This window comes from Lutjanus erythropterus, chromosome 1 (assembly GCF_056507025.1).
Source record: "Lutjanus erythropterus isolate fLutEry1 chromosome 1, fLutEry1.hap2, whole genome shotgun sequence".
Taxonomy (NCBI): domain Eukaryota; kingdom Metazoa; phylum Chordata; class Actinopteri; order Lutjaniformes; family Lutjanidae; genus Lutjanus; species Lutjanus erythropterus.
This window is the reverse complement of record NC_139317.1, coordinates 49292393-49315470: the sequence shown is the minus strand read 5'-3', so window position 1 is coordinate 49315470 and position 23078 is coordinate 49292393. Positions and strand designations below refer to the sequence as shown.

General features: G+C 42.5%; 1 pseudogene; it reads left to right on the top strand.

Moving 5' to 3' along the window:
• Positions 1–1134: 1134 nt before the first annotated feature.
• On the top strand, positions 1135–6813 carry LOC146333424 (adenylate kinase 8-like; annotated as a pseudogene).
• The last annotated feature ends 16265 nt before the right edge of the window (positions 6814–23078 follow it).

Here is a 23078-nt window from a genome sequence, read left to right as displayed (position 1 = left end):
GTATATTTGATCCTTTCTCTTAATTTAGGTTTGATATACACATATTTTTCTCTATTTGTGTTTTCTTAGGACCTGACTTATACTTTATCTTTTTGGTCAATACTGATAAAAGGGAGTGAAAATATTCAGATGATGATATATTGGTTGATATTCTTTTTATAAAACATAATGCACAGAATTTAGAATATATACAGAAATACATTTTTTGCAGTGATCCTTCAGAATTGTTTTACACTTGTGACAAAGATATGTAATGGAGGCAGGATATTTTATAGTTTAAACTTTGTTAACATAAATAGAGCAATATATCTAAGGTTTAACCAAATTCACCACTCTTTCATACCATGCTAAACAATCAAAGATTAACTCAAATTGTTACTCTGGTTGAATGTTTTTTTTAATGTTTTCCTTTGGTGTTAATAGTGGTGATGTGATGAAGTGATGTTTGAATATGCACTGTGATAATATTTTTCTCTACAGAGGAAACATCCATCGAAGATTGAACAGTACCATGACATCACTGTGGCAGCAACATCTCGTCAGCGAAAGACCACAGCCACACCAAACAAGCTCTCAGCAAATAAGCAAGCCAAGTTTCCAGACGTGACGTTGAGAGCAGCAAACAAACATGTTCCACAAGCAACTGTTGACAAGCTTGTCATCAATTTCATATGTGAGGGTCTACAGCCATTTGCAGTGGTAGAACAGCCAGCTTTCAAAGAATTGGTTACCACATTGCAACCTCAAGCCAAAGTCATCTCCAGACCCACTGTCCATGCCAGAATCTGTGAAGCTGCTGATCACATGAAGAAGACTTTGGTTGCAGCATTGGATAAAGTCAAATTTGTTGCTACCACTACTGATTGTTGGTCAGCTCATCAAAAAAGTTACCTTGGGGTCACATGCCATTGGATAGAGGAAGAGTCCCTGGAAAGAAAGTCTGCAGCATTAGCATGCAAAAGATTGAGAGGGTCTCACACATTTGACATGCTTGCTGGTGCTCTTGATGATGTCCATTGTCAATACAAGATTAGAGGCAAAGTTGTAAGAACCACAACTGAAAGTCGACATGTGTTTGGGGCACAAAATGATGCAGAAGAAGAAGAAGATGAAGCAGACCCAGATGCTCTTGACATGAGTGACCATATTGAATACCATGATGCAAGTGCGATCCTTGATGAAGACTCTGGTCTGGAATATCAGCTCCCCTCTCATCAGCGATGTGCATGTCACCCGCTAAACCTCATAGCAACAACAGATGCTACCCTGGCAGAGAACATGAATGACACCTACAAGAGGCTCTCCCGTGCAACCTTTGCAAAATGCCAGGCCATTTGGAACAAAACTGCCCATTCTCATTTGGCAAGTGAAGTGGTAGAGGACAAGTGTGAGCTACAGATCATTTGTCCCAATGCAACACGGTGGAATTCAACTTACCTCGCCATTGAAAGGATAATACGCATCATTGATGAGAAGGGGGAAGATGCCATCAGGAGCATATGTGAAGAGTTCAAGGTGAAAATGTGAGTAAAATTGGATACCTACCAATACAGTTGCAAATTTTGTGCAGTTTCCCTAATGGTTTTAAACAGTAACTAAGTCTTAATAATTAATAAGTACACAAAACATATTTTTCATAGTTTGTTTCCTGTGAAACATTAATTCACGAGCACAAACAATTTAAACAAACAATAATAAAACAAGGCTCTTGCTCAGAAAGAATACATTACAGGTTCATGAATTTTTTTTACCAGTTAAATTCTTAATGGCAATTAATAGATTAATAATTAATCACACGTATACAACATCCCTATCATCCATGTTTGCTGTCTATCCCTATTATAGTCAGAGTGGGATTTGTTGTTGTATCTTACAGGCTGAGTCCTGCAGAAGTTGCATTCCTAAGGGAGTATTGTACCACCGTGAAGCCACTGGTGAAAGCTTCAAACATCCTCCAGTCAGAGTCCAGTTCCTTCATGGGATGGCTGCTGCCCGTAATCCAACAGCTACTATCCAAACTTACCAGGCTGGAGACATCAAGCAAGACATGCATGCCACTCATCAGGGCCCTGCAAAATGGCCTGCAAAAGCGTTTTGGACCAATGATGGAGGATCCAGAGTTGGCTGCGGCTGCAGTCCTGTTACCCAAGTTCAAGACTTCCTGGACTGACAGAGCAGATGTAATAGAGGCTGGTAAGGTCAGATTTAGGCAAAGATTCATGTGATCCCATTTCTGTGTATTGTTATGTTTGTACTTAATAACATTTCAGTTATGACACACCTAAAAGGTTGCCAGTTATTGGTGGTCTGTCCATAATACTAAAGAATCCTTTTTGTGAGTTAGCTGATTTAAGTTTGTGTGCTCAGGAATGTTCACTGAAATTTAAAAAACAAAACTGTGTTATCTATTTGCAATTACAGCCTTGACATACATTAAACAACATCTCGAAACGACAGATCATGAGAGTGAGCATCAGCAAAGAGAGTCTTCTGATGAAGATGATTTCTTCTCTAGACCAATTTCCAGAAGGCTGCAAAGTCCAGTTGAGCTTGATGGTTATCTTGCTTGTGCCACAGACACCATGGAGCTGCTGCACTCCTTCTCAGCCATTAAGAAGCTCTCCCTCAAGCTGAACACAGCCCTGCCTGCCTCTGCTGCATGTGAACGCCTTTTCAACTGTGCTGGTCTACTCTTTACAGCCAAACGAAGCCGGATAGACTCTGTTAACTTAGAAAAGCAGCTCCTGCTGAAACTGAACAAAAGGTTCAGGAAGTGAACTGTGACAGAAATGCTAGCCTGTTACCTGGCTGTTTGTTTGCAGTGTTTTGGGAGAAGTTTAAACTGTTCTATGCAGGTTCAAATGCATTTTAGTTATTCTTTTAACAGAGAAAAATTCCTGCTTTTTGTCTACATTTGTTTACAAAACAAATTGCCTCAGTGTAACTTGTATACACTTTATTGTTCATCTGTGAAATGTGCTTTGAAAGCAGATATTTTATACAGGTAAATCGAATCAAATGTCTGCTAATGACGATGCAATAAAACATGCAATGGTTAAAAAGTAACTAATACTCTGAGTAGTTTTTGAGAAGAGTACTTTGTACTTTTACTGAAGTATTTTTTTAACACCAGTACTTTTACTTGTAATTGAGTACAATTTAAGTAATGTAACAGTACTTGTACTTGAGTACTAATTTTCAATACTCTTTCCACCTCTGATTGTATGCCATACTACTGCCATTATTGCTCTTATGCTCTGATGATTGTCTGGATGTTGAAAACTTTGGGTGTGGGACTTCTCAGTCCCAAAGGGGGGACTGTAGTGATGTAACATGATGCCCATCCAGCATAAGGTTCACAAGGTTCATTCTCTTTGGGTTCATAAGGTTCATTCACTTAAGTCACAAATGTACACCATTCTGATAGAAAGTGCTGTTAGGAGCTTTCCATGGTCACAGGTGCATACAGTTCTGATATAAAGTGCTGTTTGGTGCTTTCCATGATCGCAAGTGTACCCAATTCTGATGTGAAGTGCTGTTAGTTAAGTGCTTTCCAAGGTAACTTTGGTACTTTCCAGCGCCTGGTGATCATCATTCAGACTAATTGTCAGACCGGCTATTCTTTTCATTTGAAACATTGATTTGTTTTGTCATTAAACGTTTTTTTAAAAATATAGGGTTAATTCATGTGTATCTAAGGTAAGCAGCAGTTTGTTAGAATATGAATGACATTATGATCCTATAACGTAAAATTTAATACACAAATATGTTTGATTGTAAGCTAAAATGTTCAAACTAAATAGTATATAACAAGGTGTTTTGCACCTCTTTCTTCAGTCTAACCCCGGGTTTGGCTCAGGCTTGTTGATTTTTCTACCTAGAGAGATCAATAAACTTTGTGTGGCAGAACTTGTTGCTCTTCCAGTGATTTTTCCAGACTTTGCCTGATTCTTCTTTTTGATGGTTTTGAACTTTGAAAATATACAAGTGATAACAGTGGTTTTTTATTAAGGTTTTTAGGGTGTTGTGGCTTTAAGCCCAGACCTTACTGGCCTATTTTTCTGAGTCTTTTTGTCACAACAGAAACACACAGTGGCCAAAAGACTGAGCACTGAGCTGACGGCTGTACATGTCCGTGTGTAATGTACTGCAGGACCCATCAGAGGCACCTTCTGCTGAGGTGCTGGTTGAACGGATCAAATAGAGAATGAAGGAGACCAACTGTTTCAACAGGAGCTGGGTGTTGGAGGGATTCCCTCAGATTCATCTTCAAGCTCGGAGCCTTGCAGAGGCCAGAGTCCTTCCTGACCATGTTGTGATGTTGGAGGCTCCTCATGATGTGCTGTTGAAGAGGATTCAGGGGAAACTGGTGGACACACTGACAGGAGATGTGTACTACGAGACCTTCATCTGGCCGGACGACCCCGCCATCACTCATCGTCTGAGCCCGTCAGAGAAGCAACAATTGGCTGATCCTCATTGTTACCACTGTAAGGTCACAGGAATGACCTTAGGTTATCAGCACGTCCTGAGGGTCATCAATGCTCACCAGCCACTCACTAACATCATCCAACAAGCACCTGTACTTCGTTCAGACACGTTATCGCTACATGACTCCCAGAATTACCGTGTTAGGTCCACCGGGGTTGGGGAAGAGTCACCAGGCCCTAATGCTGTTAGGTGTTGTGCTGTACAAGGATTACCAACAAAGGTCCACACTTTCTTTTGTCTTTGGGGCCTGCATGTAACCATAAAAGCCTGAGACCACATGTTGGGTCCCAAGAGAACAAAAGAACAGAGTCAACCCCCTCTTTTTGGATGACTCAGCAGAGTCAAACCCCAGCAGAACCCCCGCTGGCCAGCAGGGGTCCCCGGGGAATCCACAGCTCCCATTGGGTGAAATCCGCCATGGCCAATGACGTCACGCACGACTATAATAACGCGAAGCGCACCCGAAGGCAGCGCTTCCGACTGTGACCCGCATAGTCAATGGAAGTAACCGCAACAGTTCCTAAAGCTTAACAACTCGTCACACGTGGCGACGCTTTAGACCAAGTGACTGTGCATTATTAGACGCGTTAGGCCTACGGATTTCCCTTGCTGGTCGAGCTGATCTCCTCTCCTCTCCTCCACTCTGTGCGCCGAGGAACACAGAGCCGCCCGGTGCGAGACCACGGATTGACCCTCTCGCCCGGATGCCCACGGATGCGAAGCCTGGCAGATAACCAGGACTGCCCGCTTCAAGAAGAAGGATAAGTACCCCTTCTTTCCGAGTGATTCCCCGCTACGAGCCGGAATTGACTTGCCTCGCCAGAGACTTACCCCCTCGCCGAGGACCCGTTAGCCGCTGGGAGCCGCTAACCCCGTTACCTCCGCCGCAACCAGGACGCACGAGGAACGACGACACATCACTCCACCTTCTGCAAAAGTAAGAGGCTTTAGCTCTGGGCAGATATAAGATAGTGTGTGTTTTCTTTTATACCAGCTGTAAGGGCTTGTTAATACGGACCGCCGTGTCCAGTTTTATGCTGCAATTTTTAATGTTGTAAAGACATTGTCTGTGTTACTGTGTTTGTTATTCTTCTTCCGCTCATTTTGTGTCTGCTTGTGATGCATAGTAGTCCGACCTCATCGGACCGCTATTGTGTCGCCTCGCACTCGGGATTGGTCAGTACTTCGGCTGTGTTGGTTCAATGTCCAGATTCACGTCGCTCACCAGCTGAGCCGAGCGCGTCTCTGCGTAACACAGACGGGTTACTGCACCTCAATACCGCCTGCGTGACGACACCCTTGAGTGCTTTCCTTTCTCTCCCTCTTCCCTACTAACCTACACTTGAAACCGAGTAACTTGAATCCCGACGCCCCTCCTTTATTGTGAGTCATGTGCGTTCCTGGCGAGCCGCCATTACGGGTGTGGTCAGTGGCCCTCGCGTGACGTAGCCTGCAGCGTCCCCGCCGCCATCTTGCCACGTCTTACCCCCCCCATTTCTCTCACACACCTCGTTCCCTCACACTCACCTGCTCTCACACACACTTGATGCTTGTTTTGTAACATGTTATAGTTAATAGGGTTTATACAGCAATGTTGATGTTGATTGTAAATTAATGTCATCAGTGTGAATAAATCCTGTTATGCTATAAAGAGAAGTTGTCCTGGTTTTTCGTATATATTGTGATAAAAGCTGGTTGACAAAGTCAGTGCCCGAGCTCTTGAGACTGAACGTACGCCCGATCATTGGTCCGGGTTTTCCCGGTGGTGCCCCGTTATAAGCTAATTAGAATATTATGCTTATGTAATAATTAATTATTAATTAATTAATTAATCATTTTTTTATAATCCATAATTAATATTATTAATTATGAATTATTGCCAATGATCTTATGTAGCTCCTTCCCTGCACAACATAGGGAAATACAAGATGGTGGATGTGTGCTGTGGTCAGCTGCTGAGGTCTGTAGCAGCCAGTGATTCAGCCTTTAACAAGCCCGTAGGAGGCCCAGTAAATACCCAACAAATTCTTCATCCTGGAGTTGACTGATGATGTTTGTCTGGAGAGAATCACGCTCAGGGCTACAGACCCAGTCAGTGGGGAGCGGTTCCACGCTGTGACTCAACTGGCTCCGAGCTCTGAGGTCCAGAACAGACTGCAGACCAGACCTGAGGACAGCCCAGACACTGTGAGACATGCACTGAGTCAGTACAGAAGACACGTTGAAGCCCTGCAGTGCAGTGTATATGCAGTTCATATTGATGCTGATTAGGATCCTCACTCAGTGTTTGTGGCTTTGGAGAGCAAACTGACAGCTGACTAACAGACAGGAGGACACACCTGCACTCCACTGGACACACCTGGGGGACAGGAGCAGGAGGAACTGCTGTACTTCACTTTAAATTTTCCTTCATCAGTTTTTAAAGGACCAGTGTGTAATAATCAGACAATTGGACTCGAGTCATAGGGACTCGGACTCGAGTCGACTCGAGTCACAAATTTGACAACTTGCAACTTGGACTTGGAGGGTCAGAGACTCGAGACTCGACTCGACTTGAGACGAGATGACTGCCGCCCCCAACCCCCGCTCCGCAAAGGGGAAACGACAAACGAGCCCCTCCCACATCACTCTTTCACGTGACTGCTGCTCTCTCCTCTCTCTGCCTCCCCCCGCACGCGCCCGCTTCGCCACAGTGCAACGAGCCCCTCCTTCACCTGACCGCAGCACTCTGCTCTCCTCCTCTCTCTGCCTCCTCTCTGACAGTCAGTCAGCTGTTCCTGTCAAAAACATGACGTGTCGTGGCTTTTATACCTATGGATGTTAACATTAGAGCTGGACAGTATTACGTTACAAGGCTGGTAAACATATAGCTTCGCTGTTTGTTTTTGTTTTGTTTTGTTTTTTTTACCCTGCGCTACGTTGACTTTGCTCGTCTCTCTGCACTATATTAAGGACAACTGGGGGGGGGGGCTATTATGATAACTCAAATATTAGATTTTTTTTCACAAATAGGCCTGTTTTGAAATATTTTAAATAATTACTAATAATTTATCATAATAATAATAATAATAATAATAATAATATAATATTTGCCATTTCACAATTACATATACCACTTACACCATCTCTGCTCCACAGCTCCAGGCAGTCAAGGGGGAAGTGCTCAGCAGTGAGGTGGTACTTGATTCCTTCTTCCACAAACCCTAAAGAATAAAAGGTAAGGAGAGGTTATTTTCTTTTTTAAAAGAACATGGCATCCTACAAGGAGCAAATCTGGAAGGGACAAAGAATCAATCACTGAATTTGCTGTACAGTAGGCAGCACAACATTGCCATCTTGTGATATAAAAAGGCTACTACCCTGCATCAGGTATCTGCCCTACATATATAAGAAGTCAGGGACCAGTTATACAAAAGTTTTGGTGCAAGAATCAAACATTAAATATTGTGTTGATGTTTAAACCAAAAGGAAAAATGGCTAAAGTGAGCTGATTTTCTTTTTTTGCTGGCAGAAATAAAAACGAGAGAAATCTAAATAATACTAAAAAAATACAAGATGAATTTTGGTTGGTTGTTAAATTCCTTACTTTCTAAAATTAAGTCATCGGTTTTAGCAATTTTCAGTTGTTCTCTTTTAACAACCTCCTACAAAATCTGTCAGATTGCATGTAAACTTACTAAGCACTTTGTTTTTCAACAAATGGTGTGAATGCTCTGTGGCACCTAACTTTGATGTTCCCACATAAAACAGGAAATTGTTGTAACTCCATTTGGCATCATCCAATCTACCCTTAATTTCATGTTCGATAAAACTCTCACCCTAAGGACATCTATATGCTAATTATACCTTTTGGCAACAAGAAGTAGCATTGTCTAACATTTTCATTTTTATTTTGTCAAACTTTAAAGGTCACATAATTGATATTAATATGTTGACACACACCACTACACACACCAACACTGATTGTTACTATTATTATTATTAATATTATTATTAATCATACGGGCCTTCATGTACATGCCAAAATATCGAACCCCCATCCTAGTAAAACCAGGAGTACCATTACCAGTGCCTTTTGTTTTTTGACACTACATGGAAGGTAAAGCAAAACCTGCATTAGCAACAGCATGTTAGTGGCAGCATTAATATGCAATAATTGTACTTGATTTTGTTCACCAAATGTGGATAACTATGCAATTTCAGCAGTTTTGAAGAAGTGCCATCTATAGCCTATATATTCGTCAATAAATGTTTTAGTTAACCAAGCTGTTGTAACACAGGAAATGAAACCTTTTTTGTTAGATTGAACAGACATTTAAAGAACAGACAATGACACAGATGGCAAACATAACATAATACATACTGATAAAAGTAGATGCTAAACCTGCATTGCAACAGCATGTGTGGGATCATTTCATATTATGGCACACAAATTAAAAAATAGAACTTGAAGGGAAAACATGCATATAAAACAGTTATCACAATAAACAGAATGATACAACTACAGTCACATAATACACATCACAGCATTCATATAATGAGACTGAATCTGAGTGTACACTCAACACAACTGATGCCATCCTCATGCAGTCTAGCCTTGTCCAATAATACATGCCAAGCAAAACACTATACCTATTCCTTGTCTCTACAATTCCATTATGCACACTCAGCTATCTGGATATATTCAGATTGGTCAACTAACTATATGAAAAGAACACACAACCATTGTCGCTTCTTTGCATTGACTGTCTTTGCTTTCATTCTCCCTCTCTCTCTCTCTCTCTCTCTCTCTCTCACACACACACACACACACACACACTCACACACTCACACACACCCTATCACTCTTAGAAAGGTATTCTTAGTTTGATTGTGTGTTTTGCAAATTGTGTAAATAAATGGTTTTGTGAATTAACCTGCTGGTCTGATTAATACTGCACAAGTGTGAAAGTTTTCAACCTCTACTATGTACAACTCCATATCCTTCAGCCCATTGACATTGTAATTTGGTTATAGTTATCAATTTAATTATTGATCTATTAGCTAGCTATCATTTCTTTTCTTTTGAATAGTGGTGCCCCCAAGTAGGATTTAATGATGATTAAATCCTATACTGATGATTATCGAGAGCTAAACTCAATAAAATCCAGCATTTATGGAGCCCCCTTTGTGAGGTACCATAAAGCACAACATTTTTGGTGTCAAGGCGCAGACCAACATTGAGGATGTATGGACTTGCCATATTTTGACCTGTACCATGCGATTTGACATAAAATCTTGACTCTTGTCATAAACCATTCTGCTTTGGTGCCAACTGCCAGTTGCCAATTGGCATTTTTCACAACAGACGTTTTGACTTAGAAGGAAAAGCACTAGTGTTACTAATGACATCAGTGATGACTGAGAAAAAATAGAGAACGCACACATGCAGGCTGGCTGGAAAACATAAGATTTCCAATCTGATCAAAGATATGAGAGATAAACAGATGCCAAAATGGTAAATATTTGGTATCACTGTAACAAGCTTGAATTGATGTTGCTGGTACGGCTTCTTTCAGCCACACTGGCTACCTTGCTTGACTACTGGGGCTTGCAAACTTGATCCTGCCAGCCCTATCCTTCTGGATTGAGTTTTCAACAAAACTGTAACCAGAAAGCCATGTGATCCCCCCCCGTTCAGAGAGAGAAAGAGAGAGTGAGAAAGAGTGAGAGAAACAGAGCAAGAGAAAATTAAAAAGAAGTGAATCAAAAAGAGAACACAATGGAAAAAATACTGCCCTGCACCCGATTTTTTATCATATCTGCAATATATTCTACAGATATATATACAGATATAACATTTAATAACACAATTATAATGGTCTAATGAAAGCCAAGGTCAAAATCAACCAAATATGAAAGTATAATGTATTGGTAACACATAAAGCTAAATAGTTTCTCTAAGTCTGATCATGTCAAATTGTTGTAAAAAAGACATTGTCAGGCTATGCTGTCTTCGTTAATGTCAAGTTGTCATAACAAAGACATCTCAAATGTCAACTTTGCATTACAAAGTACTTAATTTGACAAATGATATTTACTGCCAACAGTCCTAAACATTCATAGACTCCTTCATGTTAATGACATGACATGACACTTGTCATGACATATTTTGATGGTGTCCTGTCAGTCTTATGTACACCACTTCATATAAAGTTTTACCATATATTCTATCTATCTGGAAAGCTGTTATATAAATTGCTTTTACAGTGTGCTCTGACGTTTTAAAATATAAAAGCCTGACTTTACAAAGCTTTCTACATTCAAACACATTTGGAAAACTTGTATATAGTATATGTGTAACAGGGTCAATTATACAGCAGTAATATGTGTAACAAAGTCAAATGTACATTTCTAATATTCAGTATCATTAATTACACAAAATTTGGTTCAGTTGTTATTAAATGACATGCTTAGGCCTCCATAGTCAATATGTGGAGCATCTGATACTCAGTTTCTGTTCTCTTACGCTCACCTTTGGGGGCGCCCCTCTTATAAAGGGGTGTCTCCCGCTTTACCTCTCCCCTCTCGCTGTTGTGCTCCATGGCAGAGGTAAGTCTCATTGCCCTAGTAGTAATTTCTGTGTTTTAGCGTTGTTACGCTATGTTTATAATTCTGTTTTTCAGCCTTAACTGTATAATACACTAATATATTTCCGTGTCACTTAATTTGTGTAGGGGCTTGAGTTATATGGCCGTAATTGACAGAAGTTTTTTATTTTTGCCTCTTGCTGTCAGCTGTTACAAACAGAGATTGTGTTAGGTTCTGAGTTTTGGCCAGGACCCCGGATGCAGAGAACAAGATAAGGGAAGTTTTTCAAAAGATTTATTGTTTCACACAGGGCAAAAAACAACTAAAGGCGAGGGCAGGTGCTGGATGCGGTCGGCTGGCTGGCGCAGCAGAGCAGGCAGGAGGAGAACCGTGCTGGCGTCGGTTCAGGAACTTGAGAGCTGCACACACGGTCGGGAGGAGCACTGAAGGCTGCACAAAAACACTGAAGATTAGAGCCACGAAAAAAACACCATAAATCCACTAGGAAACTTGCTGCGCTACGTTACCGACTGCGACTGAGACTGAGACTGAATAGTCCGGCACAGGAGTGGTGACTTGGCCGAGCTCAAATAGCAGGGGGAATGTGATGATGAGAGCCAGGTGCGTCTCATTAGGCTGAGCCAGCCAATGACTGCCGCCGCTGCCACACACACTGCCCTGGAAGGAAAACGGGGGAGGGAAGGGGAGACAAAGAAAAAAAAGGAAACACAACGCAGGCCAGACCAAAACACCTACAACCATGACAGATTGCCTCCAAAGATATCCACATTCTGGGCCTCTTCATCACAACACAATGTCATACTAAAGGTTTATAGACTATTTTTGAGAAAAGAATGTGACAGTGTACACATCCATTCCTATAGGTGCAGGTACAAAAGCAGCAGACAACAGAATTGGAAAAGTTGTCTGCTCACTGAATTTTGAGACCTCCCTAAATTCTAATGGTGAAACATTTCCACCTACAGTGCCCGTGGCCACGGTCATGCGACCAGGTCCTAGGTTTTTTCCTCTTTTTCCCCCTCCCCTGTGTCTTCTGTGCACTCAGCTCATCACCACTCCTGATCTGATCACCTGCATCCCATCAACTTTTCAGCTCTGCAGTATTAAAATCCCTGGTCCTCACTAATCCAGCACCAGTTCATCCAGCCACCTACCGTAAGACCCCTGACTTTACTTAAGTTTTCTGATTGTAGTTTTTCTAGTTACTCATTATTCCTCATATTTTGCATTTCTAAAGCCCCCAATGAGTGGTGAAACAACTGGGTCGTCTACGTGCCCGGATTGGCGTTATTGGGGCCCAACCCTTGAGCCAGGCCTGTGGTTAGGGCTCACAGGTGAGCACCTGGTGGCCGGGTCTTCGCCCACGGGACCTGGTCAGGCGCAGCTCAAACAAGTGAAGTCCTTCCCGTAGGCCCATCACCTGCCAGAGGGTTTAGAAGGGGCCGATGCAGTGTGGTTTGGGTGGCAGTTATGGGTGAGGGCCCCGACAATCCAACCCCAGGACATGGAATCTAACTGTGGGGATATGGAATGTCACCTCACTGGGGGGGAAGGAGCCTGAGCTAGTGTGGGAGGTTGAGCAGTACCGGCTAGAGATAGTCGGGCTCACCTCCATGCACAGTCTTGGCTCTGGAACCCAACTCCTTGAGAGAAGCCAGACTCCTTTCTACTCTGGAGTTGCCCACGGTGAGAGGCGGCGGGCTGGCGTGGGCTTGCTTATAGTCCCCCAGCTCAGCTGCCATGTGCTGGAGTTTTCCCCGGTGAACGAGAGGGTCGTTGCCCTGCGCCTTCGGGTTGGGGATAGGTGCCTCACTGTTGTTTCGACCTATGGGCCGAACAGCAGTGCAGAGTACCCGGCTTTCTTGGAGGCCTTGGGAGGGGTGCTGGAAAGTGCTCCAACTGGGGACTCCGTTGTTCTGCTGGGGGACTTCAATGCCCACATGGGTGGCAACAGTGTTACCTGGAGGGGCGTGACTGGGAGGAACAGCCCCGCCGATCTGAACCCGAATGGTGTTCTGTTATTCGACTTCTGTGCTAGTCAAAGTTTGTCCATAACGAACACCATGTTCAAGCATAAGGGTGTCCGTCAGTGCCCGTGGCACAGGGACCCCCTAGGTTGGAGGTCAATGATCAACTTTGTAGTCATGTCAACTGACCTTCAGCCTTATGTCTTGGACACTCGGGTGAAGAGAGGGGCTGAGCTGCCAACTGATCACCACCTGGTGGTGAGTTGGATCCGCTGGCAGAGGAGAAAGCTGGACAGACTTGGCAGGCCCAAACGAATTGTGAGGGTCTGTTGGGAACATCTGGTGGAACCCTCTGTCAGAGGGGTCTTCATCTCTCACCTCCAGGAGAGCTTTGACCAGATCCTGGGGGAGGTTGGAGACATTGGGCCCTATCTTACGCTGATCGAAAGCGCAAGTGGCAAGCACGAGGTGCAATGGATTTAATTTATTCAAGGCATGTCCAAATCCACCTTTGCCGTCCTGTGTCAGGGGCGGGAGTGATATTTTGCTCAGCTGATGGCAAAGGTGGATTTGGACACACCTTGAATAAATTAAATCCATTGCACCTCGCGCTTTCCACTTACGCTTTTGATCAGCATAAGCCACGGCCCTAAGGCACAAGTGCGTTTTACTCCAATGCACTGAGCACAAGATAGCAAACACGCCCGGCCACGCCTTCTTTTTGCCTTCATGCTTAGACCTCCCACCCACAGTGGCACAGACCCAGCGCAAGTGTGTTTGCCATCTTACCCACATGGCAAAAATAGCACTTGCGCTGGTGGCGCAATGGCTTTGCGCCGGGCGTAAGATAGGGCCCATTGAGTCCGAATGGACCATGTTCTCCACATCCATTGTTGACGCGGCCATTCAGAGCTGTGGCCATAAGGTCTCCGGTACCTGCTGCAGCGGCAATCCCTGAACCTGGTGGTGGACACCGGAGGTAAGGGATGCCGTCAGGCTGAAGAAGGAGTCTTATGGTGCTTGGTTGGCTCGTGGGACTCCTGAGGCAGCTGACAGGTACCAGCAGGCCAAGCGTGCTGTGGCCTGGGTGGTTGTGGAAGCAAAACCTCAAGTATGGGAAAAGTTCGGGGAGGCCATGGAGGAGGACTACTGGTTTGGCCTCAAAGAGATTCTGGCAAACCGTCTGGCACCTCAGAAGGGGAAGGAAGTGCCCTGCCAACACTGTTTACAGTGGTGGTGGGGAGCTGTTGACTTCGACTGGGGATATTGTTGGATGGTGGAAGGAATGCTTCGAGGATCTCCTCAATCCTGCTGACACGCCTTCTGTAGAGGAAACAGAGGCTGGGGACCCAGAGATTGACTCATTCATCACCCAAGATGAAGTCACTGAGGTAATTTGGAAGCTCCTCAGTGGCAAGGACGGGTGTTGTAGGGCTGTCTTGGTTGACACGCCTCTGCAACATGACGTGGCAGTTGGGGACAGTGCCTCTGGACTGGCAGACTGGGGTGGTGGTCCCTCTATTTAAGAAGGGGGACCTGAGGGTGTGCTCCAACTATAGGGGGATCACACTCCTCAGCCTCCCTGGGAAAGTCTATTCCAGGGTACTGGAGAGGAGAATTCGGCTGATAGTCGAATCTCGGATCCAGAAGGAACATTGTGTTTTTTTCGCCCTGGTCGTGGAACACTGGACCAGCTCTATACCCTCCGCTTGAGGGTTCATGGGAGTTTGCCCAACCGTGTCCCTCGTGGCATTCTGTGGGAGGTGCTTCAGGAGTATGGAGTTCAGGGCCCTCTGCTAGGGGCTGTACAATCTCTGTATGACCGGAGCAGGAGCTTGGTTCACATTGCCGGCAATAAGTCAGACCTGTTCCCGGTGCATGTTGGACTCCGGCAGAGCTGCCCTTTGTCACCAGTTCTGTTCATTATTTTTATGGACAGAATTTCTAGGTGCAGCCAGGGGCCGGAGGGAGTCCAGTTTGGGGACCACAGGATATCATCTCTGCCTTTTGTGGATGATGTTGTCCTGCTGGCTCCTTCAAACCAGGACCTTCAGCATGTACTAGGGTGGTTTGCAGCCGAGTGCGAAGCGGCTGGGATGAGAATCAGCACCTCCAAGTCTGAGGCCATGGTTCTTGACCGGAAAAAGGTGGCTTGCTCCCTCCGGGTGGGAGGAGATTTCCTGCCTCAAGTGCAGGACTTCAAGTATCTTGGGGTCTTGTTTTTTACAAGTGAGGGGAGGATGGAGCATAAGACTGACAGACAGATCGGTGCGGCGGCAGCAGTAATGCGGTCGTTGCACCGGTCTGTTGTGGGAAAGAAGGAGCTGAGCCAGAAGGCAAAGCTCTCGATTTTCCGGTCAATCTACGTTCCTACCCTCACCTATGGTCATGAACTTTGGGTCATGACTGAAAAAACAAGATCCAGGATACAAGCGGCTGAAATTAGTTTCTTCCGCAGGGCGGCGGGGCACTCCCTTAGAGATAGGGTGAGGAGCTCTGTCACCCGGGAGGAGCTCGGAGTAGAGCCGCTGCTCCTCCACATCGAGTGGAGCCAGCTGAGGTGGCTCGGGCATCTATATCGGACGCCTCCTGGACGCCTCCCTGGGGAGGTGTTCCGGGCATGCCCCACTGGGAGGAGGCCCCAGGGAAGACCCAGGACACGCTGGAGTGACTATATCACTCAGCTGGCCTGGGAACGCCTTGGGATCCTCCCAGAACACCTGGAGGAAGTGTCCGGGGAGAGCGAAGTCTGGGCATCCCTGCTTAGACTGCTGCCCCCCGCGACCCGATCCCGGATGAGCAGAAGATAATGGGTGGATGGATGGATGGATGGTTTTGCATTGATTTATTATGTTTTCCTTGTGTTCCTGAACCAAATTCATCTGCCTGACTGCCCACCTGTCTACTCGCATTCAACCACACTCACTCTTCCACCCTGCTCTGGTTAGTCCAGCCAAACCACACTGCCCTCTGCCTCAGCCATCTGTCTCTCTGCTCTTTCCACTGCCTTTCCCCATGCAATAAATACCCTTTCAAATTCACTAACTGAATCTGTGTCTTGTGTTTGGGACCGTCTTGTAACACATAACCTAGCCGTAAGTTTGGACATCGTAAAACATTTTTAACAACACATTTTAGTGCAGATTATACATTTTACTCACTAACTACACACTATACATATCGCTGCTCATTCAAAGAAATATACAATATACATTTTCAAGAATTAAGTTATCTTCACTGAAGTTTTAAGATGTGGGGAGAGGTGGGGCGGTGCCCTAGCGCCCTCTATTGACCAGCCACCACTGCTTCATACCTTCCTGACATTTCAACAGGGTATACGGTATGTGACAGTATTTGTGTGAAAAACACATTTTTAAAAGCTGGTGATAGAAGTAATTGTATATGACAGTGTCTAGCTTACAATGCTTTGTGCTTAATATGCAATTAGCCTTTTTAGAAAAGTTTTGCTGGGTTTAAATACTTATGGCCCATAAAGTAATGAATACATAGGAAATAAGCGTCTTTATTCTATAGAGTCTTGTGAAAGGACCCAATGACACTGGTTGCCATGGATACCAACGCATCATTTGGCTGAAGATATAGATATAGATATATCATGTGGCTAATAGACTGCTTGTATAGTTTAAAGAAGTCTTGGCAAAGTAAAGTTGTTTATGGAATACTTTCATGATTCCTTGCTAGTTATATTTAATTACCATTAAATATTACAAGTTTAATAAAGCAACAATGACAAGCCATTTATTTTCTACCACTAAGTCTTTTCTACCTCAAAATAATAAAGAATTAATTTCATTTTATATTTTTATTTTCAGTCCAACTGACTATAACTTCTATGTTTCAGATACCTTCATTCAGATGAGGGTATTGAAAATCATACCTTCAGGATTTCTAAATATCTTGGTACACCTTGATACCGCCCAAGTCTAATAAATAGAACAAATATTTTATTTTATGCAACAAGTATAGAGTGACACTGGTTATTTTGGCAGAAGCTGGTCATTTTCAGTTACTTACTTCAGTTATTTTCAGGGATGAGACGATTACTGTTATCATGATAAACCATGCATTAGTGTTTCCAAGTCCAACCAAAGTTTGCAAGAGTAGATGGAGGCGCAGCGTGCAATGTGGGTTTCTATTACTTCAGTGAAAACACTGACACTGCAAAGGATGTGATGCTTCAACCATGACAATACTGATAAACATGCTAACTTTGTCACTCTGATCATGATATGAAATTTTCATACCATTTAATCTCTAGTTGCTTTTTTGGCCCATTATGGTAATTGTTGGGGTTATTTATTAAATATGATGTATTTGTGTAATTTGTTTTTCTTATATTTGAATTGAGTAGAAATTGTTTTTGTGCAATATTTGTAATTGAAGTGCAAATTCCTAAAGGGATAGTTCACCCAGAAATGAAAATTCAGTCATCTACTCACCCTGATGCTGATTGAAGGTTACATTTATTTTGTTAGTCCACAAAATACTGCTGGAGTTTCATGAAAAAAAAAAAAAAAAAAAAAAAAAAAAATATATATATATATATATATATATGTATATATATATGTATGTGTATATATATATATATATATATATATATATATATATATATATACACTGCTCATCTAGTATAATTCAAGTCCCCACATGCCATTTGCACACCGTTACAACATGGTGTATGTGTAACGTGTCAGCACTCTTGCGTTGTGTAGATTTAATGATGATCCACTCTCGGTCACTATTTGGCTCGGCCCGCCATTTATTTCGGCACTGTTGAATAGAACAGCGAATTAACATCCACAGCCAGCTCTCATTAAATATGCAGCTCAAGGTGCACACGAATCCAGAGACAGCAGACTGTCACACAGTTAACAAAATTGCAATAAAGCGACAATGTACATATGTATATAAAAAAAAAATTACATGTACCTGGTGAATAGAACAGCGAATTAACATCCACAGCCAGCTCTCATTAAATATGCAGCTCAAGGTGCACTGAAACAAAACGAAGCAAAACATATCTGACTTGCGGCTAATGAAATAGCTACATCACCTGAATTAGCCGTGAGGTAACAGTTAGCTAACAAGTTAACTACACGGCAACCTGTACAACAACTTGCTCCATATACTTTTCCATCCACCCAACATCATCACAGAACATTAGTGTTTTCGGGAGCTTATCTTTCACATTTATGGTAATAAAACACACTCTCAACCGTAAACAGTTAAGTAATTTAGCGGAGCTTAGCCGAAGTCAACATACCACGAATCCAGAGACAGCAGACTGTAACACAGTACGGGGCGCATCTGTGAAGTCTGCATGGGCTCGTGAGTGTGGCGTTCATGTACACAATAAAAATAGGAAATTTTTGTAGTACTTCATACATCATACTAAAACAAAATAAAACAATGAATAGCATAATAATTAAACAGTTTGTAACAATTTAAATCCAGTGCACCTTCAATAGTGACAGTAAGAGAGCTTGTAATGGTAAGTGAGATCACCTACTTATTAAATCCGTTACATATGCATGGTGTAAATAACATTATTTTTTAGTCAGCTGGGATGTTGGGGCTTTAGGAGACTTAGATTACACCAGATGAGCAGTATATATATATACATATATATATATATATATATATATATATATATATATATATATATATATATAAATATGTATATATATATACATATACATATATAATATTAGGGCTGTCAGTTTAACGCGTTAATTAGATTAATTAATTACGCTGCAAATTAACGCGCTATAAAAATTAACGCAATTAATCATCAGTGGCAAGTCAATGCGCAAGCATTTTAAATTTGGCCCACTGAGTTCGGCAAGCGTGTGATCCGCGGACCACATGTGAGCATCATAGTTTTGCTGTCACTGTTACTTTTGTATAAGTTATAATACCTGAAATCTCAATGCAGAGTTGCAGTGAAAAGAGGACAGATGCGGCTGTATGCAGCGCATCTCTGTGAAGAGCGACTGATTTAAAAGCCGTCACATCGCCTTGAGTGAAATCCAGACCATAACTTTTTTCACTGATGTAACTATGCTATCACCAAAGAAACAGATCATAAAACTGTGATGTTCATTGAAACTTTGGTGATATCAGCTGTCTTAACTTCTACACAGCTCCTCTCTGCTCACCGCTGCAGCTCTGTGTCGCCCCGTCTGTGACACAGTGTGTTTGCTGATTGATCATGACTTCTAACCAATCAGATGTGCTGCTGTAGGCGGGACATTGAGCCAGACTACAGAGCGTAGTTGTGTATTATACTGTACAGCAGGGGTATTCAATTAAAAGTCACTGAGGTCCAGTTATTAAAATTTCCTCCAAGTAAAAGGTCCGAACCGAAGTCCAGCTTGTGTCTTATAATTTTCCCTATGTCCACATTTTCATATGGTTTCAACAATATTTATTGTCAATTTTCAATGCAGGAAATGTTTAACAGAGTGCACAGCTAGCTCTTTTACCATAAATAAAAGTAGTCCCAGGCAAATAAATTGAAGGCCTTTATTTCAGATTAAAGAAAACCAAAATCTCAGAATAAAATAAATAAAAAAGCGCAAACAGAGCTGAATAACCCTTTTTTCTCTTAAATTAAAGAGGTCCCAGCCTAAAGAATTGAAGGCCTACACTTCAACTAAAAAAGTCTACATCTTCAGAAAACAATAAATAAAAAGTGGCTCTTTTAGGAAAAAACAAGTGCAAACAGAACATTGACTAAACATTTTTCTCTTCTTTTTTCTTAAAGAGGTCACAGCCTAAAAAAAACTGAAGGCCTACTTTTCAAGTAAAAAAAAAAAAAGTCAGCATCTTCAGAAAACAATAAATAAAAAGTGTCTCTTTTAGGAAAAAAAATGCAAACAGAGCTTTGCACACCACCTTTTCTCTTTTAATTCTTCTTCTTTTTTTTTTTTTTTTCCACTTTTCTTAATGAGAGAAATGGGCATGTGACTGCCCTGCCAGTAATTTAAATCTTGGTTGGAATGGAGTCAGTGCCATTCTCATGCAGATATGTAGGTGTTCATTGGTGAGCCTAGAACGGTACTTGTTTTTGATAATGTTCATAGTGGAAAAAGCTGACTCACAGCTGTAAGTCGATCCAAACATAGTCAAGGTGTGCAGTGCAACTTTGGTTAGACCAGGGAACACACTCTCAGACACAGTCTGTAGCCAGAAAGTAGCAGGGTCAGTTGCCTCAAAATGCTCTCTTAATGCAGCATTTTCTTGCAGATCAATGAGCTCAAGCTGTAGAGATCCTGCATGTGCCCACTTGAATGTCTGTGTCACCTCCTTCGAAAATCCTCTGACTTCTCTGATGAGGAAAGGATTCTGGATTAGCAGGAGGTGCTGCTGCCCAAGGCTGGAGCTGTTGAACCTTTTACTGAAGTTTCCAATCAGCTTGTTTATGAAGTCAACATAGGGAGAAACATCTCTCTCACCCTGAATCTGTTCCTGCAGTTTTGGGAAGTGTTCACACTCTCCTTCAAGATCTTCTTTGAAAATGTCCAGCTTCCTCTGGAAAGAGCGAACAGCTGTCATCAAATCAGCAACTGAATTGTTCTGGCCCTGCAGCTTTAAATTGAGCTCATTAAGATGTGATGTAATGTCAACCAAAAAGGCAACCATATCCATCTTGTGCTCATCTTGCAGAAAAAGTGAAAACTGTGTTGCTCTCTGACTCTTGACCTGCTCTAAGAAAGCTGCTATTTCTTTTCGAACAGACCAGAAACGTCCCAGTGCATTGCCTTTACTCAGCCATCTCACATTGTTGTGCAGTAGCAGGTCATTGGCATTTGCCTCAACATCTTCCAGGAATTCTCTCAGGAGGCGATGCTGAAGGGATGAGGATGCCCTAAGGAAGTTGATGAGTTTCATCACTGTGTTCATTACTTCAGCAAAATGTTCTGATAGAGTGGCACACAGAACAGTCTGATGGATGAGACAGTGGTAAGCAATAAGATCTGGGTTGTCCTCTTTCATCCGGGGCACAGCCCCCCTCTCTTTTCCCAGCATGGCAGGGGCACCATCTGTGGTGACAGAGACAACCTGCTTCAGATCTATGCCCCTCTTTCTCAGCATCTCTTTTATTGCTGCATATATGTCCTCTCCTCTTGTGTGTGTTTGAAGTGGTGTTACACCCAGCAGGTCCTCACAGAAATCCTTCTTATCTTTGTGAAAAAATCTCACATACACCAAAAGCTGGGCATTATCAGTAACATCTGTAGACTCATCAATGGCCAAAGATATGCATGATGCACTCTGAATAGCTGCATCAAGCTGTGCCAGTACATCATCTGCTAATATTTCTGATTTTCTGGTTGCTGTTGAAGCTGACATCGGGATTTGTTTGATTTTTTCACACATCTCGTCTTTTTGTTTTCCCTCAAATAATGTCTCAGCAACAGCGTTTAAGCACTCCTTCACAACTGTCCCATCACTAAAAGTTTTTTTATGTTGCCCCAAAATCCACGATACCTTTAGTGAACATTCGTTTGCGCGTTGCTGGGCTGTAAATGTATGCGTGATGAGTCGGGTAGATCTGTCATACTGGGCTCGCAGTTCGGTTATTTTGCGTGCCCTCAGCTCGGACTTCAAGGGATAACTTTGCTCAAAAGAGCTGTGCTTTGTTTCGTAGTGGCGCTTTACGTTGCCACTTTTAATTAATGCCACGTTTTCGGCGCATATGAGGCACACTGGTTTTGAACTGCTTGCTGGAAGAATGAACATAAATTTCTCCGTCCATTCATCTTTAAAACAACGGTTTTCCGCATCAACCTTCCTTCTTTTGGAGCAAGCCATGCTGTCATCACTGTCTCTTCCTCTCTGCTCTGATGCGCTGGCTGCGCAGGGTAAACAAACGATTTGATTGGCTCAGCTGAGTGAAACTATTGTCGTATTAACTGGATGCTTCATGAAAATTATCTATTCTCGTGAATTTATCAGAGATTGGTCACGGGTCTGGACAGAACCATCACTTGGTCCAGGTCCGGACCGAGGTCCGCCATTTGGTGATGCCTGATTTATTGGTTATAGGTGCGGGTCCGTATAGGACGGCGTGTGGGTCCGGACTCGGACCGCGGTCCGCCATTTGGGGACCCCTGCTGTACAGTGTATAATGATCTAATATATGTATAGTATATACATAGTACAGCACTGTATAAGTTTGAAGTTTTTAATATATTACCATTATCATTACTATTATCATTGTTATTACATCACATAAGTATGGTGATAATTACAGACAGACAAAGATCAAAGACAAGTGCATTTTTAAAATAATTTAACCCTAATCCCACCACTTTTTTCTTTTTTGCTGATCCGAAAAATTATCCGATCCATGACTCAAACCCGTGATACGATCCGAACCGTGAGTTTTTTGATCCGTTGCACCCCTAAGAGCGAGGCAAGCTTACTTGGACCTTTGAACGCCAAGTTTATTTATAAAAAGAACAAAGACGGGACTATTAACAAGAACACAGTGATTTGTACCTTGTGTATTCAATTGATTAGTCATGCACTACAATTTTGTAATGTCCAAGAATTCAAATTCTTTATTTGGGGACCTTTAGCAGATATGAGATTAAAATGCTATTAATTAGATTAATTAATTACAAATCCTGTAATTAATTAGATTTATTTTTTTAATCGCCTGACAGCAGTAATATATACATATACACATATATATACACATATATATATATAAACTGGTCACCATTCACTTCCATTGTTTAGTAGATTCTGCAACACTGTTTTTCTGTGAAACTCCTGCAGTGTTTTGTGAACAAAATAAACCAGACTTTCAAATGGCATGAGGGTGAGTAATTAACATCTGAATTTTTCAGTGGTTGGTTTGTGCAAATCTTTTGATTGATAGTTATTTTTACAGTGCTTTATTTGTTTATTCATTTACTTTTTAATTATTTTTGCCCACAATAGTATTTTGATTAGTCTGGCAGTCCAGTGTTTTTTTTTTAATGGCTTCTAACTGAC